This window comes from Schistocerca nitens, chromosome 3 (assembly GCF_023898315.1).
Source record: "Schistocerca nitens isolate TAMUIC-IGC-003100 chromosome 3, iqSchNite1.1, whole genome shotgun sequence".
In the NCBI taxonomy this organism is placed as follows: domain Eukaryota; kingdom Metazoa; phylum Arthropoda; class Insecta; order Orthoptera; family Acrididae; genus Schistocerca; species Schistocerca nitens.
This window is the reverse complement of record NC_064616.1, coordinates 925138793-925162155: the sequence shown is the minus strand read 5'-3', so window position 1 is coordinate 925162155 and position 23363 is coordinate 925138793. Positions and strand designations below refer to the sequence as shown.

The 23363-nt window shown below is 44.8% G+C and overlaps 1 protein-coding gene across 1 annotated transcript in view; it reads right to left on the bottom strand.

Moving 5' to 3' along the window:
• LOC126249492 (uncharacterized) overlaps positions 1-23363 on the bottom strand; it is a 1087724-nt gene that overhangs the window by 362223 nt on the left and 702138 nt on the right. The gene's annotated exons all lie outside the window — the stretch shown is intronic.

Genomic DNA, 23363 nt, shown 5'->3' with positions numbered 1-23363 from the left:
AAGAGAATTTTCAGAGCTTGTTGTTATACATGAGCCATTGATACTTTTATCGCCTTTTTAAGTAGCAACAGAAATTACCAGAACCACCACCTTTGTCTCAAATAATCAGCAGAGTATTGTAAAACTGCATGGATCATTTATGTCGTTTATCCAAAACAAGTGTGTTCTTTAAACTTTGTGTCGAGCACTCATATTTTATCCTTAGTCATTTACCAAGACAGGGTCCTATTCCAGGTGTTACAATATTTCCAAGCATCCTAATTTATTGAACTGAAAAGTAATTGATTTCTATAACAACCTTTAATAACTTTCGTGGAGTGGTAGATTTCTTTACCATTCAGTGAGTTTTGTTTATGAAGTATCCTCGTGTTTTTCGCAGAAGGATAATTAAAGTTTCACTAATGTATAAATGCAAAGAAAAGATCTAAACTACTTCGCTTAAATGTCATTCTTATTGAAATATGAGTACAGTATGAAAGTTACCTGTATAGAACTGTGATCAATCACAGTAGTTACTGGCTAGTAAACGTGAAGGGCCAGCATAAGAAATAATTAGTGTACACGTTTGTAATAATGTTTATACTTTCATGTGTTAGTAGTTAAAATGTTTTTCATATCGTGTTGAAACAGAACAAGTTAGCCATTTATCTGACAGAGTAGTTTCTGGGACCTCACGCTAGTTATTGAGCCAGTTTTACATTCCATATTACTGTAACAATACTTATGAAGCACAACAATCAGTTTCATAACAATTGTGTGATTTAACTAATAACTGGCTAAAACTATTCAAACTATACTAGACTCAGGGCCCACAGATTTAGCTTGTGCTTCAGCTAATATAAAGAAGTAAAGGCTCCCTAAGAAAACAAATGGTGATCAGAACAATTTATATGGCTATCTGAAAACCGCTTCAATGTCAGAATTTTCTAAACATTAAGCTGATAAAAGAACCTCATGTCCAAGTTAATAGCGCTCCATCATCAGTAATCCTTTACCTGTAATGATCATTAGCTTCCTGCATCAATACACACATAGTAATTAGTGTTACTGAGAGCCTGCTTTTGCCAAAACGTTTTAATACTACTCTTGTGTTATTCATGCCAAAGCAGTGTTATATTGCTTGCTAAAGTGCACTACTGTCCTGGACGAAAACAGTATTTCGATATCAAGTAAAGTAAATACTAATTGTAACTTGTTTATGCATAGTGCTAATACTTGGTACAAATTTGCCCAAATAGGCTAGCGACCGTATCTTTTTACTTAAGTGCAGTTTTCTTTATTACTATTAGAACCTTGGTTCGATTCTCATTAGTTTTGCTACTGTTTCCTTTCAATAGAAATCTTTCGAGAGACAAAAACAATCCGATACCTTTCCATTACGCGCAGCCATAGTCAAAATTACAGTTCTTTCACAGGAGTTGAATTATTGGCGCCGGCCGGAGTGGCCGAGCGGTTAAAGGCGCTGCAGTCTGGAACCGCACGACCGCTACGGTTGCAGGTTCGAATCCTGCCTCGGGTATGGATGTGTGTGCTGTCCTTAGGTTAGTTAGGTTTAAGTAGTTCTAAGTTCTAGGGGACTTATGACCACAGCAGTTGAGTCCCATAGTGCTCAGAGCCATTTCAACCATTTTTGAATTATTGGCGTATTTCTAATTTAGTAGTAGCCGGTAGTGTTAAACTCGGGGCAGAGGGCATTGTTCTTCTGTTACAAAAGGGCCGAATTAAGTAAACATATATTTAATAATATATCTGCATAAACGCACTAGAGTAATAGTTCGGGGAAAATTAATAGATTTGTCTTATACTGCACAATAATGAATTCGAGAGGGAAGTTACTTTAGGGTTTAAAGTACTGTGTCGATAAATGGGCCTTTGAGAAGGTGTACAAGTTGCGGTTGGCCAAGGATGGTGTAAGATTTTATTGAAGGTATCTACGAGGCATCTGATATAATTTACTCATTAAAATCGTGGCGAGAATCTAAATCCTGGGGGATTTTAGCCTAGATACTCTCGAATATGAGCCCGGTATATTTACCCACTGTGCCCGATCACCGCACCAGAACAGTTAGATCCTAGAAACAAGCAGGAACATCCTCATTTTACTACCTCTAAGTTTTGACGATGATTAATTTACTTTTTAGCGAAGATCTTCTCAACTGGAATTGGCTGCACTCCGACGGGTCTACAAGTAGGAAGCCATCTATAACACAGTTTTTGAAAATTTGAATGCAGAGTAATTTTATAACAAGAAAGTGTCCTAATAAACAATTATCTTTCGAGATCACATGATTTTAAATAGAATCAGACTACACTCCTGGAAATGGAAAAAAGAACACATTGACACCGGTGCGTCAGACCCACCATACTTGCTCCGGACACTGCGAGAGGGCTGTACAAGCAATGATCACACGCACGGCACAGCGGACACACCAGGAACCGCGGTGTTGGCCGTCGAATGGCGCTAGCTGCGCAGCATTTGTGCACCGCCGCCGTCAGTGTCAGCCAGTTTGCCGTGGCATACGGAGCTCCATCGCAGTCTTTAACACTGGTAGCATGCCGCGACAGCGTGGACGTGAACCGTATGTGCAGTTGACGGACTTTGAGCGAGGGCGTATAGTGGGCATGCGGGAGGCCGGGTGGACGTACCGCCGAATTGCCCAACACGTGGGGCGTGAGGTCTCCACAGTACATCAATGTTGTCGCCAGTGGTCGGCGGAAGGTGCACGTGCCCGTCGACCTGGGACCGGACCCCAGCGACGCACGGATGCACGCCAAGACCGTAGGATCCTACGCAGTGCCATAGGGGACCGCACCGCCACTTCCCAGCAAATTAGGGACACTGTTGCTCCTGGGGTATCGGCGAGGACCATTCGCAACCGTCTCCATGAAGCTGGGCTACGGTCCCGCACACCGTTAGGCCGTCTTCCGCTCACGCCCCAACATCGTGCAGCCCGCCTCCAGTGGTGTCGCGACAGGCGTGAATGGAGGGACGAATGGAGACGTGTCGTCTTCAGCGATGAGAGTCGCTTCTGCCTTGGTGCCAATGATGGTCGTATGCGTGTTTGGCGCCGTGCAGGTGAGCGCCACAATCAGGACTGCATACGACCGAGGCACACAGGGCCAACACCCAGCATCATGGTGTGGGGAACGATCTCCTACACTGGCCGTACACCACTGGTGATCGTCGAGGGGACACTGAATAGTGCACGGTACATCCAAACCGTCATCGAACCCATCGTTCTACCATTCCTAGACCGGCAAGGGAACTTGCTGTTCCAACAGGAGAATGCACGTCCGCATGTATCCCTTGCCACCCAACGTGCTCTAGAAGGTGTAAGTCAGCTACCCTGGCCAGCACGATCTCCGGATCTGTCCCCCATTGAGCATGTTTGGGACTGGATGAAGCGTCGTCTCACGCGGTCTGCACGTCCAGCACGAACGCTGGTCCAACTGAGGCGCCAGGTGGAAATGGCATGGCAAGCCGTTCCACAGGACTACATCCAGCATCTCTACGATCGTCTCCATGGGAGAATAGCAGCCTGCATTGCTGCGAAAGGTGGATATACACTGTACTAGTGCCGACATTGTGCATGCTCTGTTGCCTGTGTCTATGTGCCTGTGGTTCTGTCCGTGTGATCATGTGATGTATCTGACCCCAGGAATGTGTCAATAAAGTTTCCCCTTCCTGGGACAATGAATTCACGGTGTTCTTATTTCAATTTCCAGGAGTGTAGATAGCGTTCTAAGTTGGACTTACTACAAAATATGTGTTTTAATTCTGCTGCAAACCTCGGAAAGGAAAACACACATTTAACGTAGCAGCATGGGGAAGTAGGACTACGCAGATTTCATCAGCGCCTCAACAGATTACATAAAAACATACAGTTCGCGCTATAAATAGAAAATAACGGCGCGATTCCTTGTTCGGACGTAGAAGTGCACAGAACATCTAGCGGCATACTAGGACTAGGAAAGCGACGCACAGTAACAGATATGTGAATGCAGAGTCTCATCACAATTCAGCACATACAAATGCTGTGTTACGCACTCTGACAGTTGGAGCTCACCAGATTAGCGACACGGACAACCTCCAACAAGAACTTAACGAGATCCACACAACGTTCTGTGCGAACAGTTATAGGTACGAGAACATACAACGAGTTGTGAGGTACTGTGAAGATAAAATAGGCAGAGGAATAGAACAGCCTTTTCCTATTGCTCGCATATCTTACAATAGAGGCGTCAGTGGCAGTGTAGGCAAGGTGCTGCACCACGGTGGAATTAAACCGATATTCCAGAGCAGCCACAAGGTCTGAGATCTTTTGAGTTCCTGGAAGGATTCCGTAGATGCTCTCCACACTGCAGGCGTCTACGAACTTCAAAGAGAACGCGGCGAAGTCTACGCTGGCCAAACTGGGAGGCCGATTAGCACTCACGTGTCGGACCATGAACACTACACGCGACTGGGGCAAAAACAACAAATCAGCTATAACTAAATACCACCGCGGCTGTGACCGATCTTCTATCAGTTTTCAACTATCTCGGTTGTCTGCTTGGCGTCCAGCGAAAAATAAGAGGAGCTATAAAAATAATCAAACGCCTGGACAACACGAACAGGGAGGATGGTTATAAGTTACCGACAGCCTGGCTGCCAGCGATCCCAGTCCAGCGGACCACCTGTGTTCACCAGGCAGCAGTTCCATACGACCCGGTTTCAACAATATAAGCAAGCGGCCACAAGAGAAATCCTATGTGTCACCAATGTCTCATGCAGAAAGACGCTGCCAGCTGGTACAAGCTGTTGATTCGCTATTGCCTGCCAATCACCTGCTAATCACCTACCAATGTAGCCTACTGTACAGACTCGTCACCGCAGCAATCTTTACTTTGAATTGTTCATTGACATCCCACAATGTGACGGCGCTAGCCACATTACAACCGAAATAAGACAGTGTATAAGGTAGCCAGAAACATTCTGAAAAGCTCGTAAGGGTGTTGTAGGGTAGGTTGTGCTGAGGGATAATAGTTAAGAAAAGAATAATACGTCGCGCCGTTTCCGAGTTAATTAGCATTGAAGTTAGTCAATCAGACAGCTACGCACACAGACTTTGGCTCGGGTTCGATCCTTACTTTTTTTATGGTGCAATTGGAATAGTAGGGCCCGCCATCTGCTAAGTTTAGTGCTGGCCGTAGTGCTCCACTCAGCCTACTTAGTCGGGAGCAACGGCTCCCGCAGCTCGGTTCTCATGCTACGCAGCTGAGGCCGAGGGCTCCATTGCCCATGCAGCGCCACGTGGAGGTGGAGATCTTTTGTCCTGTTCCTTTGTGCGAATGGCAGATGCATTATACTTATAAAACCATTGCACTTCATATTGGAGATAGGAAACTATAAAACAAAAAAATTAATTTAAAAAGAGCCAGGGAGGTGGTCTCGGAATGTAACCTCGAGCCCGATATCCCTGTGCAGTGCCTCCCAAGATTATTTACTAAAGTATGTCGATATGCTAGTCTACTTAAGTCCAGGTTAGTGTTTAACAGGCTTACCGTGACGTCCAGTACAGTAATCAACCGCACTAGGTTATACATTCTTCATCGTGTCTGCATACTACGTGAAAAGATATTGCTATTAACGTATGTTTTGCGTGCTATGTATTGTGTCTCTTAATGCGTTTTATCCTGTGTTTACTCTTATCTTAACTTATGCTACGCGTAAAAAAATCTGTTATCTATGTCATCATTACTACAGTCCTATGTCCAATTTTTGTACCGCTCTCTTGTTCGGTTTCAGGAAGCCAAACGACGAACCCGTGTGGTGACACCGTCTCTCGCAGGCCGCTTGAATTTGCGAGCGCAGCGGTCGGGTTGACTAACATCAATGCTAATTAACTCTGAAACCAACAGTAAGTCGCCCTGAGGACAACACTTGTAAAGACGGCCGAAACGTCGATATTTTAGTTAGTTTTAGTAACGTTTCCTAATACCTAAAATGGTTTTATTCAAGCTGTTATAATTCTGCTCGGGGAACTTAAAAGGATATCGTTGGAAGACAGGCAACGTAGATTTCACGAAACTCTGTTGGATGAATTTAGAGAATCGGTATTCAAAGAAGACTGAGCGACAATTCTGGTGTTACCCTCGGATATCTGGTGTAGGAGCCGTAGGAATGCGACAAAAGAGTTTAGGGCGCTTATAGAAGTATATAGAGAGTAATTTTTCCTTAGCTCTGTACGTGAATGGCATACGACATAACACCGCTAATATTATTTCGAAGCACCTTCCGCCACAAACTGTACGGTGGACTTCCGATGTTGACGTAGATGTAAAAGGAAGCAAGATTAGGCTTAACGTCCTGTCGACATGGAGCTCATCAGAGGCTGAGCACAAGCTCGGATTGTGTCAAGGATGGGGAAGGAAGTCGGCTTTGCCATTTCAAAGGAAAAAATGGTTCAAATGGCTCTGAGCACTATGGGACTTAACTGCTGAGGTCATCAGTCCCCTAAAACTTAGAACTACTTAAACCTAACTAACCTAAGGACATCAAACACATCCATGCCCGAGGCAGGATTCGAACCTGCGACCGTAGCGGTCGCGCGGCTCCAGACTGTAGCGCCTAGAACCGCTCGGCCACTCCGGTCGGCTTTCAAAGGAACCATCCCGACATTTACCTGGGTCGATTTAGGGAAATCTCGGAAAACCTACATCTGGATGTCTGGACATGGACTGTAGATGTAGATGATGATGACGATGATGATGTTTGGTGTGTGTGCGGAGCTCAGCTGCGCGGTTATCAGCGCCCGTACAAATTTCCAACCTTTGTTCAGTCCAAACTCGCTACTTTCATGAATGATGATGAAATGATGAGGACAACACAAACACCAAGTCATCACGAGGCAGGTGAAAATCCGTGACCCCGCCGGGAATTGAACCCGGGACCCCGTGCTCGGGAAGAGAGAACGCGACCGCGAGACCACGAGCTGCGCACGGCTGTAGATGTAGACGGTCGTAATGAACTCTGCACAGTGTCGGCTCGAGCGCAGCTTCGGGTGTGCACCAATTTGCGTCGACGACTGGATGCCGTCTGCTAGGGGCTGAACCGACAGCATGCATACCATGTTCCAGAAATCACATAAGCGTAGGACTGCAATGGGCCAATGGGCACCTTAATACCTTTCACATGGTGAGTGACGAAGTTTATTAATTTCGGACGACTTCAGTTTCAACATGACCGACAATGATATCCACATGACTAGACGCTACCATACTCACCGCACTAAAATATGTATTCAATGCTTATGCTAGTAATTCTGTATCCCCATTATACAGTGGCGTGGAGTTCGCAGGTATCTACTTCGATATGGCATGGTCTATACAGTACTGGAGTGGATATTCGGCAGCAGAGTAGTACAAAGCTAAAGCACTGAATGTCTGTGTCTGTGGATATGTGCCCAGGTGCAAACGCAAGATTTGGGCCCGCGCTGACTGCTACTGTCGTCGCTAAACGTCTGGCCGTGATCTGCAAATAAAGCAGTAGGCGCTCTGCAACTTATGGCCACTGCTGTGTTTGTGACGAACATCCATACTTTCTGGCTCCACTAGTTTGTCATATCGTGGCTACGAATTAATTTCTTGGACTGCTTACTTGTGACTTCGGTAGTGGATCTTGTGCTGCTACATGTTCTTCATGGGTATGTTATTATACAGGATCTATTTTAACGTATGACGACTGTGTTGCTCTAGGCTGGTCATTATATGTGCCTGTATCCACTCCGTAGGTTTTACGGCAAAGTTTAAATTTATTTATTAATGTCACAAGCAGAAAAAAGATATAGACCTAATACAAAATATACATAACGTGAAACGGAGCTGTAAGTACAAGGTACAGAAAAGTATAAAAACCAAACATATTACATCTTATTAACATAATAAAAGAACGATATGCGAAATACATATTTTCCATCAGAAATTATGGGTTGCTAGAAACAGGTCTTCAAACGAGCATGTAGCCTGACGTAATGGAAAATGCGTCGTTGTTTGTTCTATCCCACATTCACACACAACTGATCCGCACGGAAAGCCCCACCATATTCCTGTAACTCTAGACGTAGCTGATCCCGTGTGAAATTCATTCAGCGACATCCATGTCGACCTTGTCTCCTCGCATCAAGGTGGATGAACTTCAGAAGACGGTATCAAGCTTAGCCATATTTCTAGCCTTGTCTGATGGGCTGACAATCAGATCTTTGGCTGAGTGGTGGTAAGCCCTTTTCTAATGCCTTCGGTCTTAGACAGCCGGCAACGATACGGCAGTCTCTACTTCTTTGATGTGGCATAGTCTGTGCAGTACTGGACTGGATATTGGGCAGCGGAGTAGTACAAAGCTAAAGCACTCGTTGTCAGTGTCTGCCGCCCCAGGTGGTACCCGTCAGCTTTCGGATAATACTTTTTTCCAGCTGCAACGTAATGCTCTGTGCGAAAACAATGCTTCGTATATCTGTGTGCCGTTCCTAGTGTCATTCCCAGTTACTTTGGTTTTGGTCAGTGTACTCGTTGGGTTCTTGCCCATTCAATTCGCAGAGTACTTGATACCTGTTTGTTTCTTAGGTGGAAGGCACAGGTGTAGGTTTTGGCTGGGCCAGGCTTAATTGGTTTTTCCGTAGTAGGTTGTCGGGCCTGTTAAGATTTCGGAAAACTACTTCTTACCAATTTCGAAATTATCTTCCCGGATTGCAATAGCACGATCATGTGCAGAAATGAAACTTTCGAAATTAAGTCGCTGAATGTGAACTGCATGGCATCAGCTGTATCTGATATACATTTACTACCCTGCAGTGAAATATGAAAATTTGTGTCGGACCGAGACGCGAACCTGGATTTCCCTTTTATCGCGAGCTATTGCTTGACCACTCCATCTACCCGTACACGGTCCCTGGACCGACCCAAACTTCCATATATCGCATTGTCTACATCCTTATATCCGGTCCGTGGAACGCGCAAGGATAGTCAAAGTGGTTAAGGCGACTGCTCGCGATAAGTGAGAAATCAGAGTCCGAGTCGTGGTCAGGCACACATTTTCATGTCACTACTGGGTAGCAGATCTATACACAGCACACTTTGATGTCAAGGAATTCGCATTCAGTGATTTAACTGCGAATTATTTAGGACAGCTGTGAATCGTCATCAGCGTCTGTTCTTTCAGACGTGCATGTAAGTGTAAATGCAACACTGCCCCGTTTGACAAGGGTTGTTATTAGTCTCTATACAAAGTTTTAATATTACAGAGACGCAAGAGTCAATTAAGAAATGACAATGATTATAAAGGAACCAAATTTGTGTCACATAGTGTTATAACTGCTAATATTAATTGTACAAATCAGCACTAACAGATCAAGGTCCCCAGTAAAAGCCGGGAACGATAGAGGAACAGCTCAGAGATAAGTTACAAAAATGAAGGGCATCAAGAACTTGGAAGAAGAGCAGATGGTATTGAATGCCAAACTATTGTGTGTTTTTCTAGGTAAGAGGTACGTAACCAATAGCTACATAATATCTCCTGATTTCCTTCCGATATTAATTAAATTTAATGTCGTTATGCGACACTCACCCGTAATGCCAGTATTTCAATTCATATCTGACAGATGACATGTTCCAGAAGTTTTACGGTAATTAATGAGTGACCAAAGCCGGCAGTCACTTATTTGTAAATATATAACGAAGAACGCTGCAACGAGGGAAGGATTTCAGGCGACACAAATCACAGTCGCTGAGGCATACGCGTCGTAATTTACGTGACGTGTCAGAGCAGGGCAAATGTATGGGCGGGAATAATGTACCGGCACAGGTGTTAACCGCTCTCCCAGTTGGCAGATATTCAAAAGTTACTGCCAGACTTTCACAGCTAGTTCTAATTGGCGCGACTGTTCTTCGCGCTGCTCCTGCGCTTCACACGTAACGGCAAATTCGTCCCTGTAGTCTTTAATGAACTCCGTGATAAGTAGTCCGGAAATTTACAAGATCCTCTGCCCTTTACTTCTGTTAGAAAACTTGAAGGTCTAGCTATGATGTATGGCATGGTATCTAATAATATTTTATGGATTCTCTCTTTCCATTTCACGTACAATAATAGAAATGCATGAAGCCTTGGCGGTTCCCTATGCGACAAAACAGCCGTTCTCTTTGTGATTAATAACGTGAAAACCGTGGATGAAAGTTCACCAGTAAACGTATGAGGGAATTTTTAGAAATATCCGTTAGCATCATTCGATGTCATGAAAGTTATAAAATCGTTTACTGCCACTTAACGAGCAAGATCGTTGTACTCGATATCAACAGTTATATCCACACTAGTGTTTGTAAAAAGTGAAACACCAAGACCGAGAGATGTGATCATAATGAAATTTATTCTACCGATTAGGGCATGACACTACACAAACGAGTAGCATTACTGGAAAAAAAAAGGCTCTGAGCACTATGGGACTTAACATCTGTGGTCATCAGTCCCCTAGAACTTAGAACTACTTAAACCTACACACCCATGCCCGAGGCAGGATTCGAACCTGCGACCGTAGCGGTCACGCGGTTCCAGACTGAAGCGCCTAGAACCGCACGGCCTCACCGGGCGGCGCATTATTGGTCTTTACATGCACTGTGACTGTGGAAATTCAGTTCGGAGTAGCGCCACCACATGCTGAAATCAGAGCGTTGTATGGAATCAAAGAGTGCCTGAATATGCTGGTGGGGAATACTCTGGCACGCGGTTTGTAGGTGCTTCCACAAAATATCAGCTGTGGCTCCAAGAAGACCTGAACAAACAAGTTGCTGACCAACCATACACCAGTCACGTTCGATGGGGGACATGTGAGGCGAGCGGGCAGGCCAGGGAAGTAGTGACAACTGTCGTTCTTCGAAGAAGGCTTGCACATTCTTCGTCACACGTGACCAGGCGTTGCCCTGCTGAAACGTGGCATGTGGAACGGCCTGCAGGAGTGGCAGTGCCTCGGGCTCTAAGAGGGTTGGGTTGGGTTGTTGCGGGGGAAGAGACCAAACTGCGGGGTCATCGGCCTGATCGGATTAGGAAAAGACGGAGAAGGAAGTCGGCCGTACCCTTTCAAAGGAACCATACCGGCATTTGCCTTGAGCGATTTAAGGAAATCATGGAAAACCTAAATCAGTATGGCCGGACGCGGGATTGAACCGTCGTCCTTCCGAATGCGAGTCCAGTGTGCTAACCACTGCGCCACCTCGCTCGGTGGGCTGTAAGACTTCCTTTATGTAGCGGTAGCTGTTCAGATTGCCCTCAAGACATAGGAGGTGAGATCGTGTGTGATAGGCAATAGTGCCCAAACCATCGCACTTGACGTTCGTCCGCTATGCCGCTCAACATTACAGTCCGCCCAGTGCATTCACCACGGCGGCGTCGAACGCGTGTACTACCATCGCTGTAGGACAAGCTGAAGCGGGACTTGTCTGAAGAAATTACATTTTGCCACTCAGTACGCCAGCGTCGGCGTTCACGTTCCCTTTGTAGCCTGCGGTGTTAGTGAGTTTTGGTCAATGGAAGCCGATGCAGTGGCATGCTTTCTCCAGTTCAGCCCGCAGCAGGTGGTGTCGAACCATCGGAGCAGATATGTCCACATCTGTTGCTGTGCTCCAACGTCGTGTCAACAGTATGTACGAAGCTGTTCTGTCCGTTATGGCCAAGCTGGGAAGATGGCGGACATCTCACGCTGTGGTCACACTGTGTCGTCCGGTACCCTGTCGGCGCTATGTACGATCCTCTCCTCTGCACTGGTTTCACATACGCCTATACGAGTAGCAGTGTACAGAACGACAGATCCGCCTCCCAGAAAATGGCTCTGAGCACTATGCGACTTAACTTCTGAGGTCATCAGTCGCCTAGAACTTAGAACTAATTAAACCTAACTAACCTAAGGACACCACACACATCCATGCCCGAGGCAGGATTCGAACCTGCGACCGTAGCGGTCGCTCGGTTCCAGACTGTAGCGCCTAGGATCGCACGGCCACTCCGGCCGGTCGCCTCCCAAAGACCAAGTCATTCTGCCCCATCCGAAAGCACTCACATGCCGATATTCCACCCTGCGATGTCGGCGAGGCATATTGGCACTTGGTCACATGTTTTCATTGCGTATGACGACTCCGCACTGACTGAACATTGGATAACACTGACTGTCCAGTGACACAAAAGAGTGCGCAATTGGGCCCACAACCACGCTCCCTCTCAGCCATTTTAATAATTTATTATGGCCCTGCTGTTGTACAAGTCCTCTTATCGTGGCTTGTTGCAGGCACTGCTTCTGAGTGTTTCACTTTTTACAAACAATAGTGTATAATTACCAAAGTATCAGGAACCTAGGCAAATCATTTCTGAATTTTAAATGCTATCCTTGAAAGAATTACAACGAGAACGTACAAGACAAAGACTGCGATTTATTGGCAGATTACTTAAAAAATGTAACAGGCCTACCAGAGAGACTTCTTACGCTACACTTTTCCGCCGTTTTCTGGCGTATTGCTGTGCGTTGTGGAATCCACATCAGATAGGACTGACGGAGGACATCGAAAAAGTTAAAAAAAGGTCAGCTCGTTCTGTATTATCGCGACATAGGGGAGAGACTGCCACTGTTATGATACAGAAATTGAGGTGGCAGTTCTTAAAACAAAGGCGTTTTTCTCTGCGGCAGGGACTTCTCATGAAATTCGATCACCAAACTTCGCCTCAGAGTGTGAAATATTTCGTTCCTACATAGGAGTAAATGATCATTATTATAAAACAGTAGAACTCAGAGTTCGTATGGGAAGATTGAACTGCTTGTTTTTCCCACACGCTGTTCGATAGTGAAACGGTACGGTTTTTCGATGAACCCACTGCCAGGCACTTAATTGTGAATTTCAGAGTAATCATGTAGATGTAGAGGTAGACAAGATGTATAAAATGTATCAACATAGCTGTGCTAGACGTCTGCAGACAGTCACCTACCAGTATACATACAGGGTGTTACAAAAAGGTACGGCGAAACTTTCAGGAAACATTCCTCACACACAAAGAAAGAAAGTATGTTATGTGGACATGTGTCCGGAAACGCTTACTTTCCATGTTAGAGCTCATTTTATTACTTCTCTTCAAATCACATTAATCATGGAATGGAAACACACAGTAACAGAACGTACCAGCGTGACTTCAAACACTTTGTTACAGGAAATGTTCAAAATGTCCTCCGTTAGCGAGGATACATGCATCCACCCTCCGTCGCATGGAATCCCTGATGCGCTGATGCAGCCCTGGAGAATGGCGTATTGTATCACAGCCGTCCACAATACGAGCACGAAGAGTCTCTACATTTGGTACCGGGGTTGCGTAGACAAGAGCTTTCAAATGCCGCCATAAATGAAAGTCAAGAGGGTTGAGGTCAGGAGAGCGTGGAGGCCATGGAATTGGTCCGCCTCTACCAATCCATCGGTCACCGAATCTGTTGTTGAGAAGCGTACGAACACTTCGACTGAAATGTGCAGGAGCTCCATCGTGCATGAACCACATGTTGTGTCGTACTTGTAAAGGCACATGTTCTAGCAGCACAGGTAGAGTATCCCGTATGAAATCATGATAACGTGCTCCATTGAGCGTAGGCGGACTAAACTAAAATGAGCTCTAACATGGGAATTGAGCGTTTCCGGACATATGTCCACATAACATCTTTTCTTTATTTGTGTGTGAGGAATGTTTCCTGAAAGTTTGGCCGTACCTTTTTGTAACACCCTGTATACAGATCTAGTTAGGTTACCACAAGTCACCAACTTTTATTGTTATTTCGTTATTAATATTTCATAGTTTGTTCATATAGCTATTTATTCTATGACGATGCCAATGCGGAAAGAAAGGTCCGATCGGTCGCAAAATTGAAACCCCTGTGAAAATAAAAAAATGTTTTATTTGCAACAGTTGGCTGCACCTTCCAGCTACCTCTCTACATAGTCGCCGCTCCGACTTAGACATTTGTCGTAGCGTTGTACCAACTTTCCAATACCCTCGTCATAGAAGCACGTTGCCTGTGCTTCCTGCCAGTTCTCTACGCTGGTCTACAGCTCCTTGTCTGTACCAGAACGTTGTCGTCATAGCTACCGGTTCATGTGAGCAGAGATGAAACTCAAGGAGAGCCAATTATGGGCTCTGTTGTGGGAGATCAAACACTTCCCATCGAAAACGCTGCGGGAGCATCTTAATTGCCCCTTCACAGTGCGACTGCGAATTGTCATGCAGAAGGAAACGTATGACAGTTATGTGATGTGGGCTGCATGACATCAGGCGAAACCTCACAGCAGGCCCTCGTGCTTGGCGGGAGACACTATTGTTCTAGACATCTTTACGTGCTCACTGTGGGCTCAGAACTGAAAAGAGCGACGTGACGCGATCGATGGGCATACTAGAGACACTGCCCAACACATCTGTCCAAAGCTTCATCGGATTTTCACTGTGGTTTTTATTTCGCATCCAATCGGACCTTACTTCCCGAATAGCCCTCGTATTATGTGCTCCTCGTATTGTTTGTGTTGTGACCGCCGTCAGATACGATACAGATACACACACAGAGGGCGCCACCCGCCAGGCTAGTCTTGAGCGTGGCACCACATAGTTACGGTTAGCCGCCGCAGAGGGCGCATCTACCACGGACTGCGTTATGCTTCCGTCATGTCATACCAACAGTTGATCCGTCCGCCATTTTTATGCTATGACGCCATAGATGGCGCTCAAGACAAGGACTGTATCCTGTTTCTGCCTCACGTCCGACAAACTGTTCGCAAACAATCATTCACCAGCCAATGGCGATCGCACAACTTCACTGGGACAGTTGTCATAGTTGCCAGCAGTTTTCTTCGAACAGCATCATTACACAGTGTCGATGTATCCGGTGAGTGTCGCAGTGTGCATACATTAACAGAGCCAGAAACTTACAACTGTTACCAATAGCAGAGGCAAACTGGAACTGCTACTGGATTACACTAGTTAATCATCGTACACAGAGTTTGGTTTAGAGCAGTGTTCAGAGCTTTAGCATGAGTGCCACGCCTTCACACATCATTATCGTACTAAACCTGAGTATCTGTATACAGGTTGTTCTGAAATTCCCGTTACAGACATCTAGGACTTGCAGAGGGAAGTGAGTAGATAATATTTTGAATTGGAACCCGTGTCCGGAAACTTACCGTTTACGTGCTACAACCATTCGAAAATATGTTGGTAATGCAACCACTTTTACAAGTTATTGATGAGGCGTGTCTCAGTACATCACTTGTTTTACATTATCACTAATTAATAGCCAAAGTAATTACTCGTGTACTCGTTGGAGTTCTCTTCAACGTGATGCAGAACAGCCTCTTCCAATTTGGGTATGCGGCGTCTCCTTGGAGCACGTTGGTCATGCCTGCTGAATGTGAAGGTACACTACTGGACATTAAAATTGCTACACCACGAAGATGACGTGCTACAGACGCGAAATTTAACCGACAGGAAGAAGATGCTGTGATATGCAAATGATTAGCTTTTCAGAGCATTCACGCAAGGTTGGCGCCGGTGGCGACACCTACAACGTGCTGACATGAGGAAAGTTTCCAACCGATTTCTCATACACAAACAGCAGTTGACCGGCGTTGCCTGGTGAAACGTTGTTGCGATGCCTTATGTAAGGAGGAGAAATGCGTATCATCACGTTTCCAACTTTGATAAAGGTCGGATTGTAGCCTATCGCGATTGCGGTTTATCGTATCGCGACACTGCTGCTCGCGTTGGTCGAGATCCAATGACTGTTAGCAGAATATGGAATCTGTGGGTTTAGGTGGGTTATACGGAACGCCGTGCTGGATCCCAAGGACCTCATATCACTAGCAGTCGAGATGACAGGTATCTTATCCGCATGGCTGTATCGGATCGTGCAGCCACGTCTCGATCCCTCTGCCAACAGATGGGGACGTTTGCAAGACAACAGTTATCTGCACGAACAGTCTGACGACGTTTGCAGCAGCATGGACTATCAGCTCGGAGACCATGGCTGCGGTTATCCTTGACGCTGCATCATAAATGGTTCAAATGGCTCTGAGCACTATGGGACTCAACTGCTGAGGTCATAAGTCCCCTAGAACTTAGAACTACTTAAACCTAACTAACCTAAGGACAACACACACACATCCATGCCCGAGGCAGGATTCGAACCTGCGACCGTAGCGGTCGCGCGGTTCCAGACTGTAGCGCCAGAACCGCTCGGCCACCAGCGGCCGGCGCTGCATCATAGACAGGAGCGCCTGCGATGGTGTACTCAACGACGAACCTGGGTGCACGAATGGCAAAAAGTCATTTTTTCGGATGAACCCTGGTTCTGTTTACAGCATCATGATGGTCGCATCCGAGTTTGGCGACATCGCGGTGAACACACATGGAAGCGTGTATTCGTCATCGCCATACTGACGTATCTCCCGGCGTGATGGTATGGGGTGCCATTGGTTACACGTCTCGGTCACCTCTTGTTCGCATTGACGGAACTTTGAACAGTGGACGTTACATTTCAGATGTGTCACGACCCGTGGCTCTACCCTTCATTCGATCCCTGCGAAACACTACATTTCAGTAGGTCCTGTACGCGCCTTTCTGGATACAGAAAATGTTCGACTGCGGCCCTGGCCAGCACATTCTCCAGATCTCTCACCAATTGAAAACGTCTGGTCAATGGTGGCCGAGCAAGTGGCCAGTCACTACTCTTGATGAACTGTGGTATCGCGTTGAAGCTGCATGGGCAGCTGTACCTGTATACGCCATCCAAGCTCTGTTCGACTCAATGCCCAGGCGTATCAAGGTCGTTATTACGGCCAGAGGTGGTTTTTCTGGGTACTGATTTCTCAGGATCTATGCACCCAAATTGCGTGAAAATGTAATCACATGTCAGTTCTAGTATAATATATTTGACCAATGAATACCCGTTTATCATCTGCATTCTTCTTGGTGTAGCAATTTTAATGGCCAGTACTGTAGCTTTTCTCGAAGCGGCTGCGTAGCTGTGACGAAAATGGTATGGGACTGAGCCAGACGTTGTGGAGAACAATCTGGATAAAGGCGACGAGCATCTCTTCCTTGCAGTGAGCTTCGCATTCAGAAGGATCACGTCAGTGCATTCTGCAATCGTGTACTCAACAATATTGCTCAAACACTCACAGACATGAATGAGGTTCCAACCAAGTCAGAGAAGTAGGATAAACGTAAAAAGACATCAGCCGATCCGATGGAACTACCCTGTTTCCTAGCAAATGTGCTTTCAGACGGCTGTTCCTATTCAAGGTATTATGCACTCGCTCCACTGCACAAGTCCTAGAAGTTTTTAACGGGAATTTCGGAACACCCTGTATAAGAGCCTCATCGGGAAAATAAAGAACGACAGCATACCACTCACTGCGCCGATCTCCCACCACTGCTATCGCAAACGTGCAAGTTAGCTCCTTCCCCCGTCTCAGTATCAGCCGAGGTTTGCTGCCGTGCATCCGTGCCTCTTTGTTCTGGAACCTTTCCAAACAACGGCGCCGTCGCAAGATCTCATCAGATGTGAAGTGCGTAGTGTAATTATTTTTCTGAATGCACTAAATATTCGGCCTATCGAAATTTATGGGAAAATTAAGAACGTTTATGGTGATAATGCACAAAACGAATCGAGAAGTGACGTGGAATTTTGTCCGTAAATGTGTTTTTTATTCATGGGAATGTGCGGTCTTATGCATGAGCTCTAACACAACAAGAACTTCACTGTACTAAGGAAGAAAATTTTGGACATCTTCCTTAGAGCCAAGACTCAGTAACACCGATTTTCACTTATTCCCGAACCTAAAAAAAAAAAAAAATTGGGTGGAAAGCAGTTCGCAAACGACAAAGACCTTTAACAAGCAGTGAAATCCTGGCTCAGATCTTCGGCAGTGCATGAGTACAACACGGTAGCTGAAGAACTGGTCCATGTTACAATACGTGCCTTGACAGTTATGGAGACAACGTTGAAAAATAAAGGTACTGTAAATTAGTAAATAAAGCTTCGTGTTGATACCTGCCGTTTTTATGTAGTTATGCCAAAACTTTCTTTACTTCCTGGATGACCCTCGTGTATGTTTTTACTAAATGATTATTAATTATTAATGATTATGTTGCCGCCGACCGGAGTGGCCGAGCGGTTCTAGGCGCTATAGTCTGGAACCGCGCGACCGCTACGGTCGCAGGTTCGAATCCTGCCTCGGGTATGGATGTGTGTGATGTCCTTAGGTTAATTAGGTTTAAGTAGTTCTAAGTTCTAGGGGACTGATGATCTCAGAGGTAAGCCCCATAGTGCCCAGAGCCATTTGAACCATTATGTTGCCAACATTATTTTTGTTGTAGTGTAAATCTGTCTTGTGACAAGACAGCTGCTGCCTGCTAACACACCACCTCAGTGCAGCACCTATTTTCCGTGACAGGGTGCTCGATTCTTGCTACCTTATGTTGGATGCCAAACTAATTTCGTGAATACAGCAGTTTCCCTACATTGAAATGTCATGGTGTTATTTATAATGAAATTTATTATTCTTGCATTAAATCATAGACAACTAAAATTAATTCATTGCACTGCTTTTCTACTCTCTTGATGCCATATTTTTATGTCCGTTGTACTCCTTCGTTCTGTTCCCATATTCAGGCTACCTTCAAATTAGAATTTCGGGTTAATACATTATTTACACTTAAACACACTAATAGTTGCGTCACTATTGTTTTAACAGTATTTATTCTGTAAACTGGAAGTGGAATACTGTCAATGTATCCGTATACTGTCGTTAGGTTGCCTCAATCTGTGGAATATTGGGGAATGACGGGCAAAGTGTCCATCGCGGGAAAAGTGGCCACTGGGTCTGGGGCCTCTAAGGTGTTGGGATGGCGCAGAAGATGCTTGAACTGATTCTCCCCGGAGGGCACAATCACCCCATGAAGTCTAACCTGCTTACTGTGTCGCTTCTAAGAGTTATAATAATTTTTGTGGATTTTAGTTATGATGTAAGGTACAGTCATGCTCAAAAGTATCCGAACGACCTGAATTGCATTTCGCCTGATATGCATGCAACCCACATATCGCAGCTGTCTAGCAGGTCCTCTAATCGCTCCTTGGTACAGTTGTTTGACTATTGAAAATGGTTCCAACAAGTCACCACTAGAAAACACTGCTCTGTATCGCAATAACTCAAGATGTAAAGTAATGCTACGATACTAAAAATATCAGGGAACACCTTATGACAGGTGAGACTGTCTTTAAGGCTTGTAAGCTCACATTTATTACAATAAATGGCATACCGGAAATGATACCACTCTCATTATTACGTCAGATAGGTAATGCACGTAGTAAGTTCGTCGTATTCATGATTTCCTCTTCAAAGTAACATACCGTATTTATTATTTAAAACCAAATGACATTAATAATTTAAGTTATCCACGAGCATCTAATTGAGAATATCTATGAACTTCAAATGACACGACGAACCGTCTCGTTCTGCATATGGATTCAAACCCAGGTCATGCAGACTAAGCAAAGATTTCGTGACTGACGGAAACTAACAGTCATCCTGATTAGGCATACATAGAGTGATATACCTCAATTTTAGACAGTATCAATTAGCAAATACCAACTTTAAATTACATAACGCAAAAATTTTTAACGGACGCGAATTCCTACCCAGCACCTATTGTCCCTGTTAACGAACTACGAGAGATGTTAAATATTGCTTCTTGACAAGTAACTTATTTGAAATGCCGTGAGGTAAAGCTTTATGTTAGACAGGGATTCGAACCCAGAACCTAATAAGATAGATATCGAAGCACAATCAACAGTGACATATCGGATTTTCTCGGCAGTAGCTAGATGTTTTAACTGAAATGACGAGACGAAACATTAATTTTTTCCTTCCGAGGACTCCAACCTGGCACCTATCGCTGTTATATTCTAGAGAAAACGAACGTTAAATATGGGTTTGTTGAACCAGCAGCAGCGACATGTGAGCGTGTTTGAACTAGAAATAATATGACGAAGAGTTGAGTGCTGACTGGGAATAGAGCTCCACACATATCGTTGTTGAATACACACAAAGAGACGTCAGCTAGCGAATTTTTCTCCACCAGCAGCTCGGAATAACATCTTGAACTTACAGTGATCTCGCAAATAGTTCTGTGTCTCACTGGGAGTCAAAAACGTCAAATATCGTTAGTGTTGACAACGAATGAAAATACATTAAAAATGGAAATTATTATCCACCAGCAGATAGGTGTTCTCATGCTAGAGCTTGATAATACATAATGAAATCATTAGTGCGGGGCCAGGATTCGAACCCATTCACGCGCAATATGTGGAGATGTTGAGGAATCTGCAGTTTTGAACGAACAACAAATTGTAGCCGAGCTGTATTGTCACGAAGGGATCAAATTCCGCGTTAAGGGCGGTCTGAGTTGCATTCCCAGTTCAGAACCAATTTTATCGACATACAGAAGCTCAGATAAAAGATGGAATAAGTGTCCTGTGAGCCTACATAGCGTTTGTTTCATCACTAGAAATAAATAACTAGTATAAGAAAGATTACTGGTATTAGAGAGAATACGGCTATTTTATAATGGCGTATTGCGGGCAAAGTGGCTTTTAGCTACTTTGTAAAGGGGAAAACGTAAAAGCAGCGGCCTAAAGAAGGCTCCGCGGCGATACTTACAGCACGCCCTTATAAAAGCGACCAAGAAACGAAAAATAAAGAGAAGAATGTAAAAGGAAGTTAAAACGGAAATCAGTCGAACTGCGGAAAGGAAGTAAAACGCAGAGTGCGAAGAGCAGGAAATCCAAGCCTAGTAGACTTCCTTTTGACGATAATGATGAAGACAGAGAGTGTTTGTACTGCGAAGAAATATTAACAAATTCAAGGTCAGAAGAACAGTGCAGTTCGTGCGAACTGTAAGCCGCCGGCCGCGGTGACCGAGCGGTTCTAGGCGCTTCAGTCCGGAACCGCGCGACTGCTACGGTCGCAGGTTCGAATCCTGCCTCAGGCATGGATGTGTGTGATGTCCTTAGGTTAGTTAGGTTTAAGTAGTTCTAGGTTCTAGGGGACTGATGACCTCATGTTAAGTCCCATAGTGCTCAGAGCCATTTGAACTGTACGCCCCTTTGTGCCCACGACCTCTGTACGGGAGTTGAGGCACATAGTTTGACTTTTATTTGTGAAACGTGTAATTAGAGCCATGTTTCACAATAAAATATATTTAGTTTTTTGTTAAAACAGTTATTCATCCTTTATTTTTTGATTTAAAGCTGGGTGGTCACTATGGTCGCTCATGTCGGACAAAGTGGCCGTTTTTCTACTTTGTGAAAATTAAATTGTATAAAGTACTTAATTTGGCCTTAAGGTGATTAAACTATTCCGTATTATACTTCAATAGTTGAAGATTACAATCAGCCAGTTCCAAGCATTTTGGTGTTTTGGCTCAAATGGCTCTGAGCACTATGGGACTCAACTGCTGAGGTCATAAGTCCCCTAGAACTTAGAACTACTTAAACCTAACTATCCTAAGGACAACACACACATCCATGCCCGAGGCAGGATTCGAACCTGCGACCGTAGCGGTCGCGCGGTTCCAGACTGCAGCGCCAGAACCGCTCGGCCACCAGCGGCCGGCTTGGTGTTTTGCTACTCAGATTATAAAATAGGAGTAACTTAGCCTGGCCTCTTCGCCTGGCTCTCCTCTGTATATTATTTGTGTCTTCTTGAGCTAAGATGAAAAGTTACGAGACATCTCAATTCGGTCGTCCGGATATAGGTTCTCCGAACGTTCCGCAAATCAACAGATCCAATTACCGGGACCCGTTAGTTCGAAACATGACACGGTCGGTTTCCTTTCATGTCATTGTCGATTCCTGATTGTGCTCTGTCTCTGAGGGCCTAATACCCGACGGGACGTGAACCTTACGAAGTAGATGAGTTGAAGCGAATCCGAAATGTTTTAACGCATATCATCGTGGATTCGTTTATTCGTTTAGTAGCGCTACAGCACATCGAGATACTGATCCACTGAAGTGGCAGACAAAAAAAAAAAAAAAAAAAAAAGTTCAAATGGCTCTAAACACTATGGGACTTAACATCTGAGGTCATCAGTCCCCAAGACTTAGAACTACTTAAACCTAACTAACCTAAGGACGTCACACACATCCATGCCCGAGGCAGGGTTCGAACCTGCGACCGTAGCAGCAGCGCCTTTCCGGATTGAAGTGCCTAGAACCGCTCGGCCACAGTGGCCGGCAGACACAACAAGAAGGTCGTTGTACATCATTGAGCCCGTTAGTGTCAAAAATCCGAGAACGTAAGTTCCATGACGAGTCAGGAAACCATTTCACTCTCCTACACAAATCTCGCGAACTGGTCATTAAGGGCAAGTCAGACATCGGAGCTCATACGGAGACTTCCCGTGCACCAATCTCTATTAGGAAAGAGGGCTAACCATTGTGGTACCAAAATTACCCTCCCCTACATACAGAGAGTGGGATTATGCCACGCTTTGGCTATCCGTGCACGACTCATGTCCTTCTGAAAGCTGTGAGAAGTTTTATAAGGTTATAGAGAACTTATTTTTCTTTAAAATCACGAGGTAGGTCGATTTTGTTGGAAAATAATAATAAGAAAAGAACTGTATCGTATGCCTACTTCTTTGTTACGTAGATGCTTAGATTACAGAACAAATTACTAATCTGATACTAGAACAACTGAGAATATACTATTGAAGGCAAATAACGAAGGAGTAGCTGTCAGTAAGAGGCAAGGATAATGTAAACATTTTGTAACAGATCGTTACAAAAAGAACAAAGGCCGCTGGAACGCTCATTGTCTACAAACTGCGCAGTGATTGGCACCAGCATGATGCCACGTGGTTAAATATGTAGGATGGTGAGAGTCTCAGAATTCTGTTATAATTAAGTAACAGTAACAACGTCCAGCCTCTTGAACCTAAGTGACAATCACCAAAATTCTGTCCTCCTTGAAAATATACCCCAGCAAATTTGTAACTCATATTACTGAGTCAGTTTTCGTAACTGATTTACAGTCTCCGCTCCGTCTATTTCACTGGAGTTAAGTATCAAACAATGTTTGACTATTGAGCTAGTAATTTTACCTTGTTAATTATGCAGTGCTCTTTTAGATGCTATCTTTCCATTCCAAAATAGCTTAGTTCCAAACAATGTTTGACTATTGAGCTAGAAATTTTACCTAGTTAATTATGCAGTGCTCTTTTAGATGCTATCTTTCCGTTCCAAAATAGCTTAGTTCCTTCGGGA